This window comes from Hippopotamus amphibius, chromosome 17, assembly GCF_030028045.1.
Source record: "Hippopotamus amphibius kiboko isolate mHipAmp2 chromosome 17, mHipAmp2.hap2, whole genome shotgun sequence".
NCBI classification, from domain to species: Eukaryota; Metazoa; Chordata; class Mammalia; order Artiodactyla; family Hippopotamidae; genus Hippopotamus; species Hippopotamus amphibius.
Genome location: NC_080202.1, coordinates 27,127,255 through 27,143,950, shown reverse-complemented (window position 1 = coordinate 27,143,950; position 16,696 = coordinate 27,127,255). Strand labels below are relative to the sequence as shown.

The following is a 16,696-nucleotide window of genomic DNA, read 5'->3' as shown; positions in this document are numbered from 1 at the left end:
GCCTGGGTTTGACTCCTGGCTCTGCCATGAGACCTTAGGCAAATTACCTCCCTCTCTGGGCCCCAGTGTCCTCACCTGTACAATGAGATGGTAATAAGTCCTTCCTGAGAAGGGCCCTGGCCCAACAAGAGAATGAGCGGAGCGATGCCCAGCATCGGGGCAGAGTGATGAAAAGGGCTCTCGACTTGGAGAGAAAAGACCCAGAGGAAGGTTTCCTCTCATCCCCGTCCTTGCTGTCAGTACGACCTTGGGCAAGCTTGTCTTCTAGATCTCAGTTTCCCCATCTGTAAAGCGGGGACAATAACACCTGCCCCTATTACACTCTGTGAGGTTGTGAGGTTGATAAGAAAACTTTCTGTAAAAGGCACAGCGTTATACAAAATGGAGATTAGAAGATAAAGAAATCCTTGGCAGAATGATGAACTGTTAACCCAGCATGTTGTTGTTAATTAAAAATGATCCTGCATAATATGCAGCCATTAACATGGGTAATTATGCCGACTCTGTAGAAACAGGCGACACCATTTATGAGGCAGAATGCTTGCAAAGTTATATGGACTCGAGGATCAGAACTATGCCCAATTTTGTATAATGTAGACAAAGACTAGACGGGATCATAGAAACGGTGTAAGTAATTATTGGGCACAGGCACGGGGAGGATTATGGGCAATTGAAACACATTCCTGGAAAGTCATTGTCATGTTGTTTAACAGTTAGAATATGATTTTTTAGAAAGTAGGTGTGTCGGGGGGTCATTTGGGGACAGCCTACATTTGAATTCTGGCCCTCATGCCCACTGGCTTTCTTGGCCACTGGAGACCGAAACCACAGCAAGCATCACCTTGCAGAAGCTGTGCCCTCTCTGTCCTGGCCTCACCCGCCCTTCCTCACTCACATCCTCAGGGAGAGATGTTTCACAAGCTGCTCCTGGTGCTGCCACTGCAGAAGTCCCTCACCTTCCCATCCCCGACCCTCCATTCTCACCTCACAGGGTCACCGGGGGATGAAATTGGATGGTAGAGGTGGATCCCACTGGATCCCGCCAGACACACATGGGCATCACGGCTGCCCCTCAACTACGCAAGACCCGTGTGTCCGGCACTGCTGGGGGACGAGGGCTGCGCCTCAGTGAACATGCAGCAGACGGCCACTAGCCTGCTGCCTTCCCATTCCAACCGCTAGCTGCCTTCGAGAACTCTCATATTTACTCACTATGCAGCTACACACCTTCAAAACAACAGCATATGGGCCATACCTGTGCTTTTTCAACATACATTTTTTTTTTCAGTCAAAGTGAGAGTCCGCCGTTCTTCCATCCCAATCCCCAGAGCAACTTCCTCTCACCTGTTTAACCCTTTCTTTTGAATGTTATCTACATATCCCTATGCAAACACTGTTTCTCTATTTTATGTTTTAACAATATATTCATTGACTTCCTGCTGTTGGAAAAGGGTTTAGCTCACTCATGCCCCGCCTCCCTCTCCCTTCATCTCATTTTCCAGCACAATTATACCACTATTTTGGCTACAGTTGTCATTTTAGGAAACATGCTACACTCTTCTTGTAAACCCACTGTTATCTCCTGACGATGCTCTCCACCAGTGCTTTCCGAGAAGCCTCCCTCCTCTCTCCTCCTTCCTCCTCTCCCCTGTTTCTGTCATATGTACTTTTACATCGTCTCCATCCAAAGCATTCCCGTTGTTTCATAACTGTAGTGAAGGCTCCCATGCTTTGCTTGAAGATTCATTCTAAAATTAATATACAGTGTTTACATTACTGAGATTTATATACATACACATGTGGCTCATTGCCCGGCCAGTGGCATAGAGGCTTATGTTTGCTTTCTTGCAATACTTTTCTTTGATCAGGAATTTCAAATAGCTTTCTTTCTTCCTAGCACTAGTTGGCTTCATCATATTCTCAATTTCTCCCTAAATTTCCATCCCAGTAGGCGTTCTATGGAGTTTTCCCCCTCCCCAAGGATCTACCTTCTAGAGCCTTCTGTCCTCCTGCTTCAATCTGAACAATCATCATCCAGGAACTTCTTTCCACTGATTTCCTCTGCTAAGCCCACACTTTTGGAGATTTGGGTTACATTTTGAGTTTCTTTCCTTATTTTGCCAGAGCATATCATTAAGTAACATCTTATGCAAAAGTGTATGGTGGATAAATATTTCTAACTATTTTATGTTTGGAAATGTATTTATTTTACCTTTAGACTTGATTGATAATTGGGCTGGGCATTGAATCTTAGGTTGTAAATAAAATTCCCTTAAAACTTTGAAGGCTTTGCTCTATTGCCTGCCATGTAGAGTTTCCTATTTTTTTTTTAACCTATGAACTTGTCTATTTATTCTTTTTTTAAAGAACTTTTATTGAGATATAATTGACATACAGTAAACTGCATGTATTTAAAGTGTAAAATTTGATATATTTTTTCTTACTAGTAATGCATATATGGCAATCCCAATATCCCAATTCATCCCACCCCAACCCCACCCCACCCCCACCCCCCACCTCCCGCTTTCCCCACTTGGTGTCCATATGTTTGTTCTCTACATCTGTGTCTCTATTTCTGCCTTGCAAACAGGCTGATCTGTACCATTTTTCTAGATTCTGCATATATGTGTTAATATATGATATTTGCTTTTCCCTTTCTGACCCACTTCACTCTGTATGACAGTCTCTAGGTCCATCCATGTCTCTACAAATGTCCCAATTTCATTCCTTTCTACAGCTGGGTAATATTCCATTGTATATATGTTCCACATCTTCTTTATCCATTCATCTGCTGATGGACATTTAGGTTGCTTCCATGGCTATAGTAAATAGTGCTGCAATGTATATTGGAGTGCATGTGTCTTTTTGAATTATGGTTTTCTTTGGGTATATGCCCTGTAGTGGGAATGCTGGGTCATATGGTAATTCTATTTTTAGTTTTTCAAGGAACCTCCATACTGTTCTCCATAGTGGCTAGATTTTCCTATTGAAAACCCTGATTCACTTTCATTCTATTGCTTTATAGGGACCTCACCATCAGTAGAAGCTTTTAAGGTGCTCTCTCTATCCTGGCTGACCTCTAGTTCAGTGATGTTCCCTGTTTCAGGTGTGGGTCTGCTTCACTCACTGTTCTGGGGTCTTGTGCCCTTCATCTCTGAGAAATTTTCCTGTATTATTTCTTTGATAATTTCCTCTCCTCTGTGTTTTCATCCTCTTTTTCCAGAAACTCCTAATGCTTGGATCATGATTTGATCCTTCCTTTCCGTCTCTCATCTGTTGGCTTGTTTTTTTCCATCTCTTTGTCTTGATGTTTTCAAATCATGCAAGGGTATTTAAGCTCGAGAACAATTTGTCTTTTCACTTAGAGTCTTATATGAAAATATATTTCTTGTTATATTGTTTCTATAATAACAGAGTGACAGACATTTCAAACAAGAAATGTTCACTTAAGACTTAAGGATTACCATAGAACATAAATCAAAACAGCCTTCAGTGAGCAAGGCTCTGAAAACCTCACTATAAAATGAGAGGGGAGCGAGGGCTTTTAGCGGCATAAAATGAAGATTGCAGTAACTAGGTGAGGCAGGAGCCAGGTAGGAAAAAGGAAACTATGGTCTTGGCAAGTGCTTCAGGTGCTACCTCAGGCCCCCACCCTCTTGGCTGCCTCCTGCTCCCCACCCTGCCGAGAAGTGGGTAGGGTCGGCCAATCAGGCAGAGGAGCTGAAAGGGTCAAATCTTAACTCTGTGATGGGATCGTCCCTGAGCAAGGCAGCTGGGCTGGGAAGAGAAGGGGCCGGGGGTTGGGGGGCTCCCTGCCAAGGATAGAAGCCAGCGAAGGCCCTAGGTGGGGGAAAGCAGGATCCAGGCAGACAAATGGAGAATCAGACTCAGAGAAGGGCCCAGGGTGAGGTTTGAGTGGATGTCGAGGTCGGCTAAGAAATTGATAGGGGCTCTGAATGTTGACCAGTATCCAAGGTTGTGTGGGTCAAAAGAAGCAGGACTCATCTGGCTCATGGGGCTGAACAGGCTCTAAACCCATTACCTTCATGCCTCAGGGTCTTCTCTGAAGAAGATGAAGCAACAGAATAGAAACATACAATGGAGGTTCAAGGGCCTCATGTTCTTGGACCCTGAATGCATGACCCATCCTCCTTAAGCCTGTGTTCATCCTTTGTATGCTGTGATGTTGCCCAAAGCTTTGTATTAAGCACCCACTCAACCTCACCCCATCTTCAGCTGGTTTCACTGTAAGGGAAAGGAAGAGACAGATGCACACAGACACACAGAGACACACACAGAGCACCATACCAACTGGTTCTTTCCTTCAAGCACAAGTGTGCTAAGAGTCTGCCCAGCACTGTGCCTGCACTGAGCTGGGGCTGGAGCTGCAGCACTGAGTCAGATGCCCTTACTGCTTCTGTGTCCCGTGGGGGAGCAGACATGTGAACAGAAGAGGGCTGGCGATTCCTTCACGGTTCAGCTGCCTCTAAATGAGATGCTTGGCAGGAGAGGAGGCCTGCAACCTGTTGTCCCTCTGTTCATTGTTTATTTGCTGAAAGAATACTTTAGATAATTAGTCATTCATGCAAATGTTTACTTACTCAACAAATGTTTATTGGATTCCAATAATGATAATAATTAGCGCTCATTGAGTGCTCGCTCTGTGTCAGGCACAGTGCTAAGCCCTTTGAACTCTGCTAGGCGCCAGATGTTAGGAGGACAGAAAGAAAGACACAGTAGCTGCCTTCAAGTTGTTGAGAGGCCGGTAATCAACAACGCGACATTTCATGTAACCTTTGCAACAACATCCTCTGTACTGTTCCTGAAAAGAAGTATAGTATAATGGTTAGAGTTCCTTTTGTATCAGGGACCTGAGTTTGAAACCTATTTATACTACTTTTTGGCTGCGTAGCCTTGGGCAATTTACTTAAACTGTTTAAGGCTCAGTTTTTCCATCTATAAAATGGGCATGGAATTCATAACAACTGTCTCATGGAGTTGTGAGGGTTAAAAAAGAGAATGTATTTAAAGTACTAGCACATTACTTGGTATATAGCTGAGTTAAGCCCAAGGTACAATGGGATCACAGGAATTAACTTAGCATAATGCTAAATTAAGGCAGCCCAAAGGCATTATTTACCCACAAGTTGAGTAGGAGTTAGACACAGAGGGAAGTGGAATTAGTCTAAATGGTTTCTATTATTCTGGTTGGAAGCCCAGCATTGCCTTCCTGCTCCCCATCAGTTTTTCTGTGGAGTAACACAGACCTCTTCAGTTCCAATTTCTACCACCATAATTCACAGTGTGTAATTGCAGTAGGCCTTGGAAAAGTCTCTTCTTGCTTCTGGGCTACAGATTCTTCGTCTTTACAGAGAAAATGCTCTAACAATCTCACTTAGGAATCTATCCTTAAGTATGTTCACTACAGCATTACTAATAATAGCAAAAACCTGTAAGCCATATAAATATATATTGATGGAGAAATAGTTTAACAAATTATGATGCATTCCTGTACAGAAGACTATGTAACTGTTACAAAGATAGAAGTAAATCCACATCCAGCTGATATAGAGAAATGTATTCTAGTGAGCTATAGTTTACATGCATTAAATGCACTGATTTGGGGGAATATGATACAGCCCTATGCATTTTGGCAAGTGTATTCACTTGTCACCATCCCTCCCATCAAGGAAAAACATTTCCATCACTTTAAAAATTTCCCTCATGCTACTTTTCCATCAATCCCTCCTCACCCACGCAGAGGCAACCACTATTCTAGTTTATGACCCCATAGACCCATTTTGTCTCCTCTGAAACTTCTTATTTTTGGAATTATAGTTTTTTAAATAGTCAGCTATGTTGTTTCAAGTAACAGTAGTTTCCTTGTTGTTGCTGTTGTACATCAAGTGCCTGTGTTCCCCCCAGATTCGTATGTTGCAGGTTTAAATCTTAGGGTGGCTATATTTGGAGAATGGGGCCTTTAAGGAAATAATTAGATTAAGTAAGGTCATAAGGGTGGAGCCTTAATCCAATAGGATTAGTGTCCTTATAAGAAGAGGCACAAGGCAAAGGTCATGTGAACACACAGCAAAAAGGTGGCCACCTCCTTGCCAAGAGAAGAAGCCTCAGAAATCTACTTGGCCAGCACCTTGATCTTGGACTTCCTAGGCTCCAGAACTGTGAAAAATAAATGTCTGTTGTTTAAATTACCCAGTCTGGTATTTTGTTTAAGTTACTACCCAGCTTGGGCAGACTTGCTGGGTAGCATTCTGCTGTTTATTTCTACACCACAGTTTGTTTATTCCCTAGAAATGGACATTTGGGTTCTTCCAGATTTTGGCCATTAAGTATAAAGTTGTATGACCAACTTGAATTTCTGTATTATATGATAAATATATGTTTAACTTTATTAAAAAATGCCAAACAGTTGTCCAAAGTGGTAGTACCATTTCATATTCCAACCGGAAAAAATGAGAGTTCCGATTGCTCCATAACCTTGCCAGCACTCGGTGTGTTCAAAGTTTTACATTTTATCCATCTAGGTGTGTGTAATGATCTATCTCATTGTGGTTTTGATTGGTATGTTCCTGATGACATATGATTTGTGGCACCTTTTTTTTAAAATTTTAATTTTATTTTTAGCTCTTTATTGGAATATAATTGCTTTACACTGTTGTGTCAGTTTTTGCTGTACAACAAAGTGAATCAGCTGCATTTATACCTATATCCCTATATCCCCTCCCTCCCGCAACTCCCTCCCGCCCTCCCTATCCCAGCCATCTAAGTCATCACCCATCGTGGAGCACCTTTTCACATGATTGTTGGGTACTTGGATATCTAGTTTTTGAAATGCAGGTAATGTTTTCCAACTTTATTATTTTTCAGAATTGTTTTACTCTTCTAGGTCACTTGAATAAATTGAAAATAAACATGTTGATTTCTACCAAAAAAAAAAAAAAAAAGACCTGCTGAGATTCTGATTAGAATCTATAGACCAATGCACTGAATCTATAGATCAGTTTGCAGAATTGATATCTTAACAATATTGAGTCTTCCAGTCAATGAACATTGTGAACCTTCTTTAAAATTCCTCTCAGGAGTGTTATGTAGTTTTTGGTGTACATGTCTTTGTCCTATTTTGTTAAATATTTCCCTATTTAACATTTTTGGTATTTTTGTAAGTTATTTTAAAATTTAATTTTTCAATTATTCATTCCTAATATATAGAAAGGCAGTTGATTTTTTACATTGTATTTTTTATTATGAAAATCCTCCCATTAGTTATGGTAGTAGTTTTATAGATTCCTTTGGATTTTTCATGCATTAAATCATGTTATCTGCAAGTAGATTTATTCAATTTCAATTTTTATATATTTTATTTCTTTTTCTTGCCTTATTACATTGGTTAAGATCCCCGAAATTATGTTGAAAAGTTGTAGTAAGAATCCTTGTGTTGGGGGGGGTGAAGTCAAGATGGCGGCATGGGAAGACATGGAGATTGCATCTCCCCACAAATAGATCAGTTGCCAGAGGGTGGTGGGGGACCTGAGACCCAAGGAGATGGGAGGAACGCCGGACCAACCGAGTAGGACCTGGGGGAAGTCAGGGGGGCGGGGAAGGGGAAGCCAGATCAGACCGGCACTCCTGGGGGGTGGCTGGGTGAGGGAAAAGGTTCCTACCCGGAGAGACCCTTGGGGGCTAGGGAGATTGCAAAATTGCAACTGAGTTTCTCCTACCCAAGAGACCAGGAGGCCTGCTGAGCTCCTGGGCCTGGGAGCCTGCTGGGCTCCCCAGCGGGGTCCTCCACCCTCCAAGGCCCCCTCCAGGCTGCCTGGGTCCTGGGGGTGTGGGAGGGAGGGAGGAGGGGCGAGGAGGTGGAGAGGCAGTCTGGTGGTGGGGGCTTTGAGATCGAGGAGAGAGGCTCTCCTCTTGGCCAGAGAGGCTGACTGGGCTCCCAGGCCTGGTCCTTCACTTTCCGGGCCCCCCTCTGGCACATGGGTCCTGGGGGCATGGGGGATGGGGGGAGGGAGAGAGACAGACAGTGGGGGTGGGAAGGGATTTCTCCAGGTCAGAAGAATAGGGAAGGTGCTGCCGGGTATTTCTTCCGGGCAGGTCCTCCACCTTCCAAGGCCCCTCTGGGCCATTGGTCCTAGAAGTACAGGAGGGAAGTGGTGGGAGGAGAAGAAGAGAGGTGGAAGTGGGGAGGGACCCTCTAGGATCAGAGGATCGGGGGAGGAGCAGAAGGGACTTCTGCTGCCCACTGGTCCAGGAAGCCTGCAGGGCTCCCGGGTCTGGTCTCCAACTCTCCAGGGTCACCTTCCAGATGCATTGGTCCTGGGGGCCTAAGAGCGTGGCAGGGGAAGAGGAAGAGAGGCAGACCAGTGGTGGGACGTTCCAGGATCAGAGGACCAGAGGAGGTGCGGAGGACTTTTCCCCTCCCCACTTGGGCCTGGCGGGCCTGCTGGGCTCCCGAGTCTGGTCCCTTGGTCTCTGGGGCCCTCTCCAGCTGAGTGGGTCATACAGGCATGGGAGGGAGGGAGGAGAGGGGAAGAGGAAGAGAGGCAGACAGTGGTGGGGGGACCTTGCAGGACTGGAGGATCAGGTAAGATGCTTCAGGAAACCTCCCTACCCACTTGTCACTGGGAGGCCTGTGGTGCCCCAGGCCTGGTCTTCGGTCCTCCAGGGGGCCCTCTAGGTCTCACTGGTCCTAGGGGTGTAGAAGGAAAGCAGGGGAGAAGAAGAGAGGAGGGCAGGGGAGGGGGCCTTCTGGGATTGGAGGATCAAGGGAGGCAGGGAAGGTATTTCCCCTGCCACTTAGCCCTGGGAAGCCTGCTAGGCTCACAGACCTGGTCTTTCACACTCCAGGGCCCCCTCCAGCTGCTTGAGACTTAGGAGAGTGGGGCACAGGGAAGATGAAGAGAGGCAAACAGGGACCCTATGAGACTGAGAGATCTGGGGAAGTGCCGCAGGTGTTACCCTAGCCCAGTTGGCCCTAGGAAGCCTGTTGGGAGAGTCTGGTCTCTTGCCTTCCAGTGCCCCCTCCTTCTGTGAGTGTCCTAGGAGAATAGAAGGGACGGAGTGAGGAAGAAGAGAACCCAATGGGGAGGGATCCTCTGAGATTGGAGGACTAGGGGAGGTGCTTAGCATTCCTCCCACCAACTCGGGCCCAGGGAGCCTGCTGGGTACCTAGACCTGGTCCTTTGCCCCCAGGACCAAAGGGATTCCTGGGCCCGTCTGCCTCATTGGGCCTAAGCCCCATTCCCCACCATCCCCAGGGCCTTTTCTAAGCATAGGTCCTGCCATTTACCTAACTGTGCACACCGCCCCCCCACCCCCACCCTTCTCTAAGCCCTGCCCCCACAGCCAAGGCCTTTTCTGGCTTTTTTTTCTTCCCACCTCCTCACTTCGGCTATTGCAGTTGTTTTACCTTCCAGTTGTTGCTCCATCTATTTTTTTAAAAATTTTTTCTAACACATCTGTTAGTTTCCTATTCTTATTGTATTTTTTATCTTGCTATTGTTCTGCTGTTCTCCTACTTTTTTTTTTTTTTTAATTTTTTTCTGTTTTCCTGCTCTGCACGGCTTGTGGGATCTTGGTTCACAAGCCCAGTGTCAGGCCTGAGCTCCTGGGGTGTGAGCCCTGAGTCCAAAACATTGGACAAACAGGGAAACCCAGTTCCCAGGGAATATTCATCAGAGTGAGATCTCCCAGAGGTTCTCATCTCAACACCAAAACCCAGCTACACTCAACAGCCTACGAACTCCAGTGCTTGAAACCTCAGGCCAAACACCCAGTGGGACAGGAACACAATCCCTCCCATCCAAAGTGGGGGGAAAATGAGACAACAAAAAAATACATCACAGATGAAGGAACAAGGTAAAAATACACAAGACCATATAAATGAAGAGGAAATAGGAAAATTGCCTGAAAAAGGATTCAGAGTAATGACAGTAAAGATGATCCAAAATCTCAACAACAAATTAGAGAAAATACAAGAAACAGTTAATAAGGACTCAGAAGAACTAAAGAGCAAACAAACAGTAAAGGACAACAAAATAACCAAAATTAAAAATACTCTAGATGGTATAAACAGCAGAATAATTGAGGCAGAAGAATGAATAAGTGAGTTGGAAAATAGAATGGGGGAAATAACTGCCACGAGCAGGAAAAAGAAAAAAGAATAAAAAGAATGGAAGACAGTCTCAGAGACCTTAGTGTCAACATTAAGCACACAACATTCGAATCATAGGCATCCCAGAAGAAGAAAAAATGAAAGGATCTGAGAAAATATTTCAAGAGGTTATAGTGGAAAACTTCCCCAACATGGGAAAGGAAATAATTAATCAAGTCCAAGAAGCGCAGAGAGTCCCATACAGAATAAACCCAAGGAGAAATATACCGAGGCACATATTAATCAAACTAATGAAAATTAAACACAAAGAAAAAATATTAAAAGCAGCAAGAGAAAAGCAACAAATAACATATAAGGGAAAACCCATAAGGATAACAGCTGATCTTTCTGCAGAAACTCTGCAGGCCAGAAGGGAGTGGCAGGACATACTGAAAGTCCTGAAAGAGAAAAACCTACAGCCAAGAATACTCTACCCAGCAGAAATCTCATTCACGTTCGATGGAGAAATCAAAAGCTTTACAGACAAGCAAAAGTTAAGAGAATTCAGCACCACCAAACCAGCCTTACAACAATTGCTAAAGGAACTTTTCTAAGCAGGAAACACAAGAGAAGGAAAAGACCTACAAAAACAAACCCAAAACAATTAAGAAAATGGTAATAGGAACATACATGTCAATAATCACCTTAAATGTAAATGAATTAAATGTCCCAACCAAAAGACACAGACTGGTTGAAAGAATACAAAAATAAGACCCTTACATATACTGTCTACAGGAAACCCACTTCAGACCAAGGGACACATATAGATTGAAAGTAAGGGGATGGAATAAGATATTCCATGCAAATGGAAGTCAAAAGAAAGCTGGAGTAGCAATACTCATATCAGAAAAATTGGACTTTAAAGTAAAAAGCATTACAAGAGACAAAGAAGGACACTACATAATGATGAAGGGATCAAACCAAGAAGAACATATAACAATTGTAAATATCTATGAACCCAACATAGGGGCACCTCAATACATAAGGCAAAAGCTAAGAGCCATAAAAGGGGACACCAACAGTAACACAATAATAGTAGGACACTTTAACACCCCACTTACATCAATGGACAGACCATCCAAACAGAAAATAAATAAGGACACACAAGCTTTAAATGACATATTAGACCATCTTGACTTAATTGATATTTGTAGAACATTCCATCCAAAAACTACAGCATACACGTTCTTCTCAAGTGCACACGGAACATTCTCCAGGATAGATCACATCTTGGGTCACAAATCAAGCCTTGGTAAATTCAAGAAAATTGAAATCATATCAAGCATTTTCTCTGACCACAGCACCATGAGACTAGATACCAAAAAACTGTAAAAAATACAACCACATGGAGGCTAAACAATACGCTCTTAAAAACCAAGATATCACTGAAGAAATCAAGGAGGAAATCAAAAAATAACTAGAAACAAATGACAATGAAAAAACAACAACCCAAAACCTATGGGATGCAGCAAAAGCAGTCCTAAGAGGGAAGTTTATAGCAATACAGTCCCACCTCAAGAAACAAGAAAAATATAGAATAAACAACCTAACCTTACACCTAAAACAATTAGAGAACGAAGAATAAAAAAACCCCAAAGTGAGCAGAAGGAAAGAAATAAAGCTCAGATCAGAAATAAATGAAAAAGAAATGAAGGAAACAATAGCAAAGATCAATAAAACTAAAAGCTAGTTCTTTGATAAGATAAACAAAATTGATAAACCATTAGCCAGACTTACCAGGAAAAAAAGGGAGAAGATGCAAATCAACAGAATTAGAAATGAAAAAGGAGAGGTAACAACTGACACCGCAGAAATACAAAAGATCATGAGAGACTACTAGAGTAAGCAACTGTATGCCAATAAATTGGATAACCTGGAAGAAATGGATAAATTCTTAGAAAAGTACAATCTCCCAAGACTGAACCAGGAAGAAATAGAAAATATGAACAGACCAATCACAAGTACAGAAATTGAGACTGTGATTAAAAATCTCCCAACAAATAAAAGCCCTAGGCCAGATGGATTCACAGGTGAATTCTATCAAACATTTAGAGAAGAACTAACACCTATCCTTCTCAAACTCTTCCAAAATATAGCAGAAGGAGGAAGACTCCCAAACTCATTCTACAAGGCCACCATCACCCTGATACCAAAACCAGACAAAGATGTCACAAAATAAGAAAATTACAGGCCAATATCACTGATGAATATAGATGCAAAAATCCTCAACAAAATACTAGCCAACAGAATCCAACAGCACTTAAAAAGATCATACACCATGATCAAGTGGGGTTTATCCCTGGGATGCAAGGATTCTTCAATATACACAAATCAATCAATGTGATATATCATATTAACAAATTGAAGGATAAAAAACATATGATCATCTCAATAGATGCAGAAAAAGCTTTTGACAAAATTCAATATCCATTTATGATAAAAGCTCTTCAGAAAATGGGCATAGAAGGAAACTACCTCAAACAAAAAAAAGCCATATATGACAAACCAACAGCCAACATTGTTCTAAATGGTGAAAAACTGAAAGCATTCCCTTTAAGAACAGGAACAAGACAAGGGTGTCCACTCTCACCATTGTTATTCAACATAGTTTTGGAAGTTTTAACAATCAGAGAAGAAAATTAAATAAAAGGAATCAAAATTGGAAAAGAAGTAAAATTGTCACTCTTTGCAGATGACATGATATTATACATAGAAAACCCTAAAGACTCTACCAGAAAACTGCTGGCACTTATAGATGGATTTAGTAAAGTAGCAGGATGTAAAATTAATACACAGAAATCTCTTGCATTCCTATACGCTAACAACAAAAGAGCAGAAAGAGAAATTAAGGAAACTCTCCCATTTACCATTGCAACAAAAAGAATAAAATACCTAGGAATAAACCTGCCTAAGGAGGCGAAAGACCTGTATGCAGAAAACTTTAAGACACTGATGAAAGAAATCAAGGACGATACAAACAGATGGAGGGACATACCATGTTCTTGGATTGGAAGAATCAAAATTATGAAAATGACTATACTACCCAAAGCAATTTACAGATTCAATGCAATCCCTATCCAATTACCAATGGCAGTTTTCATAGAACTAGAATAAGAAATCTTACAATTTGTATGGAAATGCAAAAGACCCTGAATAGCCAAAGCAATCTTGAGAAGAAAAGACGGAGTTGGTAGAATTAGGCTTCCTGACTTCAAACTATACTACAAGGCTAGAGTGATGAAGACAGTATGGTACTGGCACAAAAAGAGAAAGGTAGATCAATGGAACAGAATAGAGAACCCAGAGGTAAACCCAAGTACATATGGACACCTTATCTTTGACAAAGGAGGCAAGGATATACAGTGGAAAAAAGACATGCACTTCAGTAAGTGCTGCTGGGAAAATTGGACAGCTACATGTCAAAGAATGAAATTAGAACACTTCCTAACACCACACATAAAAGTAAACTCAAAATGGATTAAAGACCTACATATAAGGCCAGACACTATAAAACTCCTAGAGGAAAACATAGGCAGAACACTCTATGACATACACCAAAGCAAGATCCTTTTGGACCCACCTCCTAGAATCATGGAAATAAAATCAAGAATAAACAAATGGGACCTCATGAAACTTAAAAGCTTTTGCACAGTGAAAGAAACCATAAACAAGACAAGAAGACAACCCTCAGAATGGGAGAAAATACTTGCCAACGAAGCAATGGACAAAGGATTAATCTCCAAAATATACAAGCAGCTCATGCAGCTTAATACCAAGAAAGCAAATAACCCAATCCACAAATGGGCAGAAGACCTAAATAGACATTTCTCCAAAGAAGACATACAGATGGCCAACAAACACATGAAAAGATGCTCAGCATCACTAATCATTAGAGAAATGCAAGTCAAAGCCACAATGAGGTATCACCTCACACTGTTCAGAATAGCCATCATCAAAAAATCTAGAAACAATAAATGTTGGAGAGGGTGTGGAGAAAAGGGAACTCTCCTGCACTGTTGGTGGGAATGTAAGTTGATACAGCCACTATGGAAAACAGTTTGGAGGTTCCTGAAAAAACTAAAAGTGGAACTACCATATGACCCAGTAATCCTACTATAGGGCATATACCCAGAGAAATAATCCAAAAAGAAACATGTACCATAATGTTCATTGCAGCACTGTTTACAATAGCCAGGACATGGAAGCAACCTAAATGCCCATCAACAGATGAATGGATAAAGAAGATGTGGCACATATATACAATAGAATATTACTCAGCCATAAAAAGGAATGAGATTGAACTATATGTAATGAGGTGGATAGACCTAGAGCCTGTCATACAGAGCAAAGTAAGCCAGAAAGAGAAAAACAAATACTATATACTAACTCATATATATGGAATCTTAAAAAATGGTAGTGATGAACCCAGTGACAGGGCAAGAATAAAGATGCAGATGTAGAGAATGGACTTAAGGATCTGGGCTTTGCAGTGGGGGAGGAAGGGGAAGCTGGGACAAAGTGAGAGAGTAGCATAGACATATATACCCTACCAGCTGTAAAATAGATAGCTAGTGAGAAGTTGCTGTATAACAAAGGGAGATCAACTCGATGATGGGTGATTCCTTAGAAGGCCAGGACAGGGAGGGTGGGAGGGAGTCACGGGAGGGAGGGGATATGGGGATATATGCATGAATACAACTGATTCACTTTGATACACCTCAAAAACTGGTGGAAGAGTGTAAAGCAATTATATTCCAATAAAGAGCTAAAAAAAAAACTGAATCCTTGTGTTGTTATGAATCTTAGGGGAAGGTGTTCAGTCTTTCCCCACTAGGTATGATGTTAGCTGTAGGTTTTCATAGATATTTTTTATTAGGTTGGGGCATTTTCATGTTATCCCTTGTTTGCTAAGAGTTTTCTTTCTGTTTTATAAAAAAATCATAGATCAGTTTCTATTTTGTTATATGCTTTTCTCGAATATATTCAGATGTTCATTTGGTTGTTCTCCTCTATTCTATTAAAATTCTGAATTTCATTGATTGGTTTTTTGAAAATTAAACTAGCCTTGCATTCCTGAGATAAACCATATTTAGCCATAATGTATTGTTTTTTATGAATTGGTAGATTTAATTTCCTAATATTTTGTTTAGGATGTTAATATGTATATTCACAAGTGATTTGCGCTTAAAATTTTCTTTTTTTTATAATGCGTTTGTCAGATTTTTTTTTTTTTTTTTTTTTTTTTGCCACTCGATCGGTATCTTTATTCATACTCATTGATTTTTCCCATGGAGAAGCTGTTGAATGGAGAGGAGGGGAGGGCTGAGCGGGGAGCCTTGCCTTGGTTTTCCTCCATCCAGTGCAGGAAGTGACAGAAAAATAGGGAACATGAATTTGTGTGTCATCCTTGAGCAGGGGCCATGCTAATTTTCTCTGTATTGTTCCAATTTAGTGTATGTGTTGTTGAAGCTAGCACGCTTGGTCAGATTTTGATATTAGAGTTACGCTGGTTTTGAAATTGTTTTTTCTTTCTTTGTTCTCTGAAAACATTTGTATAACATTGGAATTTTCTTTTCAAATTTTTAAATAGTTCACCAGTTAAGCCACATGGGCCTGGAGTTTTCTTTGCGGGAAGGTTTTAATTACAAATTCAATTTCTTTAACAGATATTGGATGACTCAGATTTTTCACTCCTTCTTGGGTCAGTCTTAGAAAGTTTTGTTTTTCAAAAAATTTTTTGATTTCCTGTAAGTCATTGAATTTACTGCTGTAAAGTAGAAGCAAAATGGATTGTTCCCTTTAAAATATAAATTTTACGTGAGTTTTACCTCAATAAAAATAAATGAATAAAAATACATTATGGATTTTCTAGTTCCAGCCATGACTCAGTAGCTGTTATCAGCCTTAACTTCCCATTATAAATAACAATAATAGCAAACAAAAGATATGAAGCAAGTGATTTCAGGCCTTGGGCAAGTGCTGAGCTGCTGTCCTGAGAGAAGGGTAGCACGAAAGGAAAAACCCCATATTTATCCCAGCTTTCTTGCAAGGAAGGTGGTTTCCAAGCCTCTAGGAGGTAGGTGGAGCCCAAGCATAGAACGGCAGTTGCACTGGGTAGACAAGCAGGGGCCTCACGGACTAAACTGACCAGAGTTCAGAGCTGCTAAGGTGGTGGGAACTCACAGGCTATGGAGTGGAGAAAACTACAGAAAAGGACCCCAGAAATCTGCAAAGGGGTTCCCTTCAGAGACCTAGACAACTGCTAAGCTGCCTATGCCCAGGGCAATTGTTCATAAGATCTGGTAGAAAATAGCTACTGAGGGGCTTAGAGTTAAAGAGATATCAGAGACTTCAGAATACTGGAGAGACCCAGAATTGGAGTTCTGACCCAGCCAGAGTGGAGAAACACAGGGCACTCAATGGAGACCCCAGGAAGACTGTGTTTTAGGGATAAGGACGATGCCCCAGGAGTAAGCACCACACTATAGGATTAAGGGCAAAATCAAAACAGATCCACCTTAACAA

At 41.7% G+C, this 16,696-nt stretch overlaps 1 pseudogene; it reads right to left on the bottom strand.

Moving 5' to 3' along the window:
- Positions 1-15,546: 15,546 nt before the first annotated feature.
- On the bottom strand, positions 15,547-15,647 carry LOC130841069 (U6 spliceosomal RNA; annotated as a pseudogene).
- Between the last annotated feature and the right edge of the window lie 1,049 nt (positions 15,648-16,696).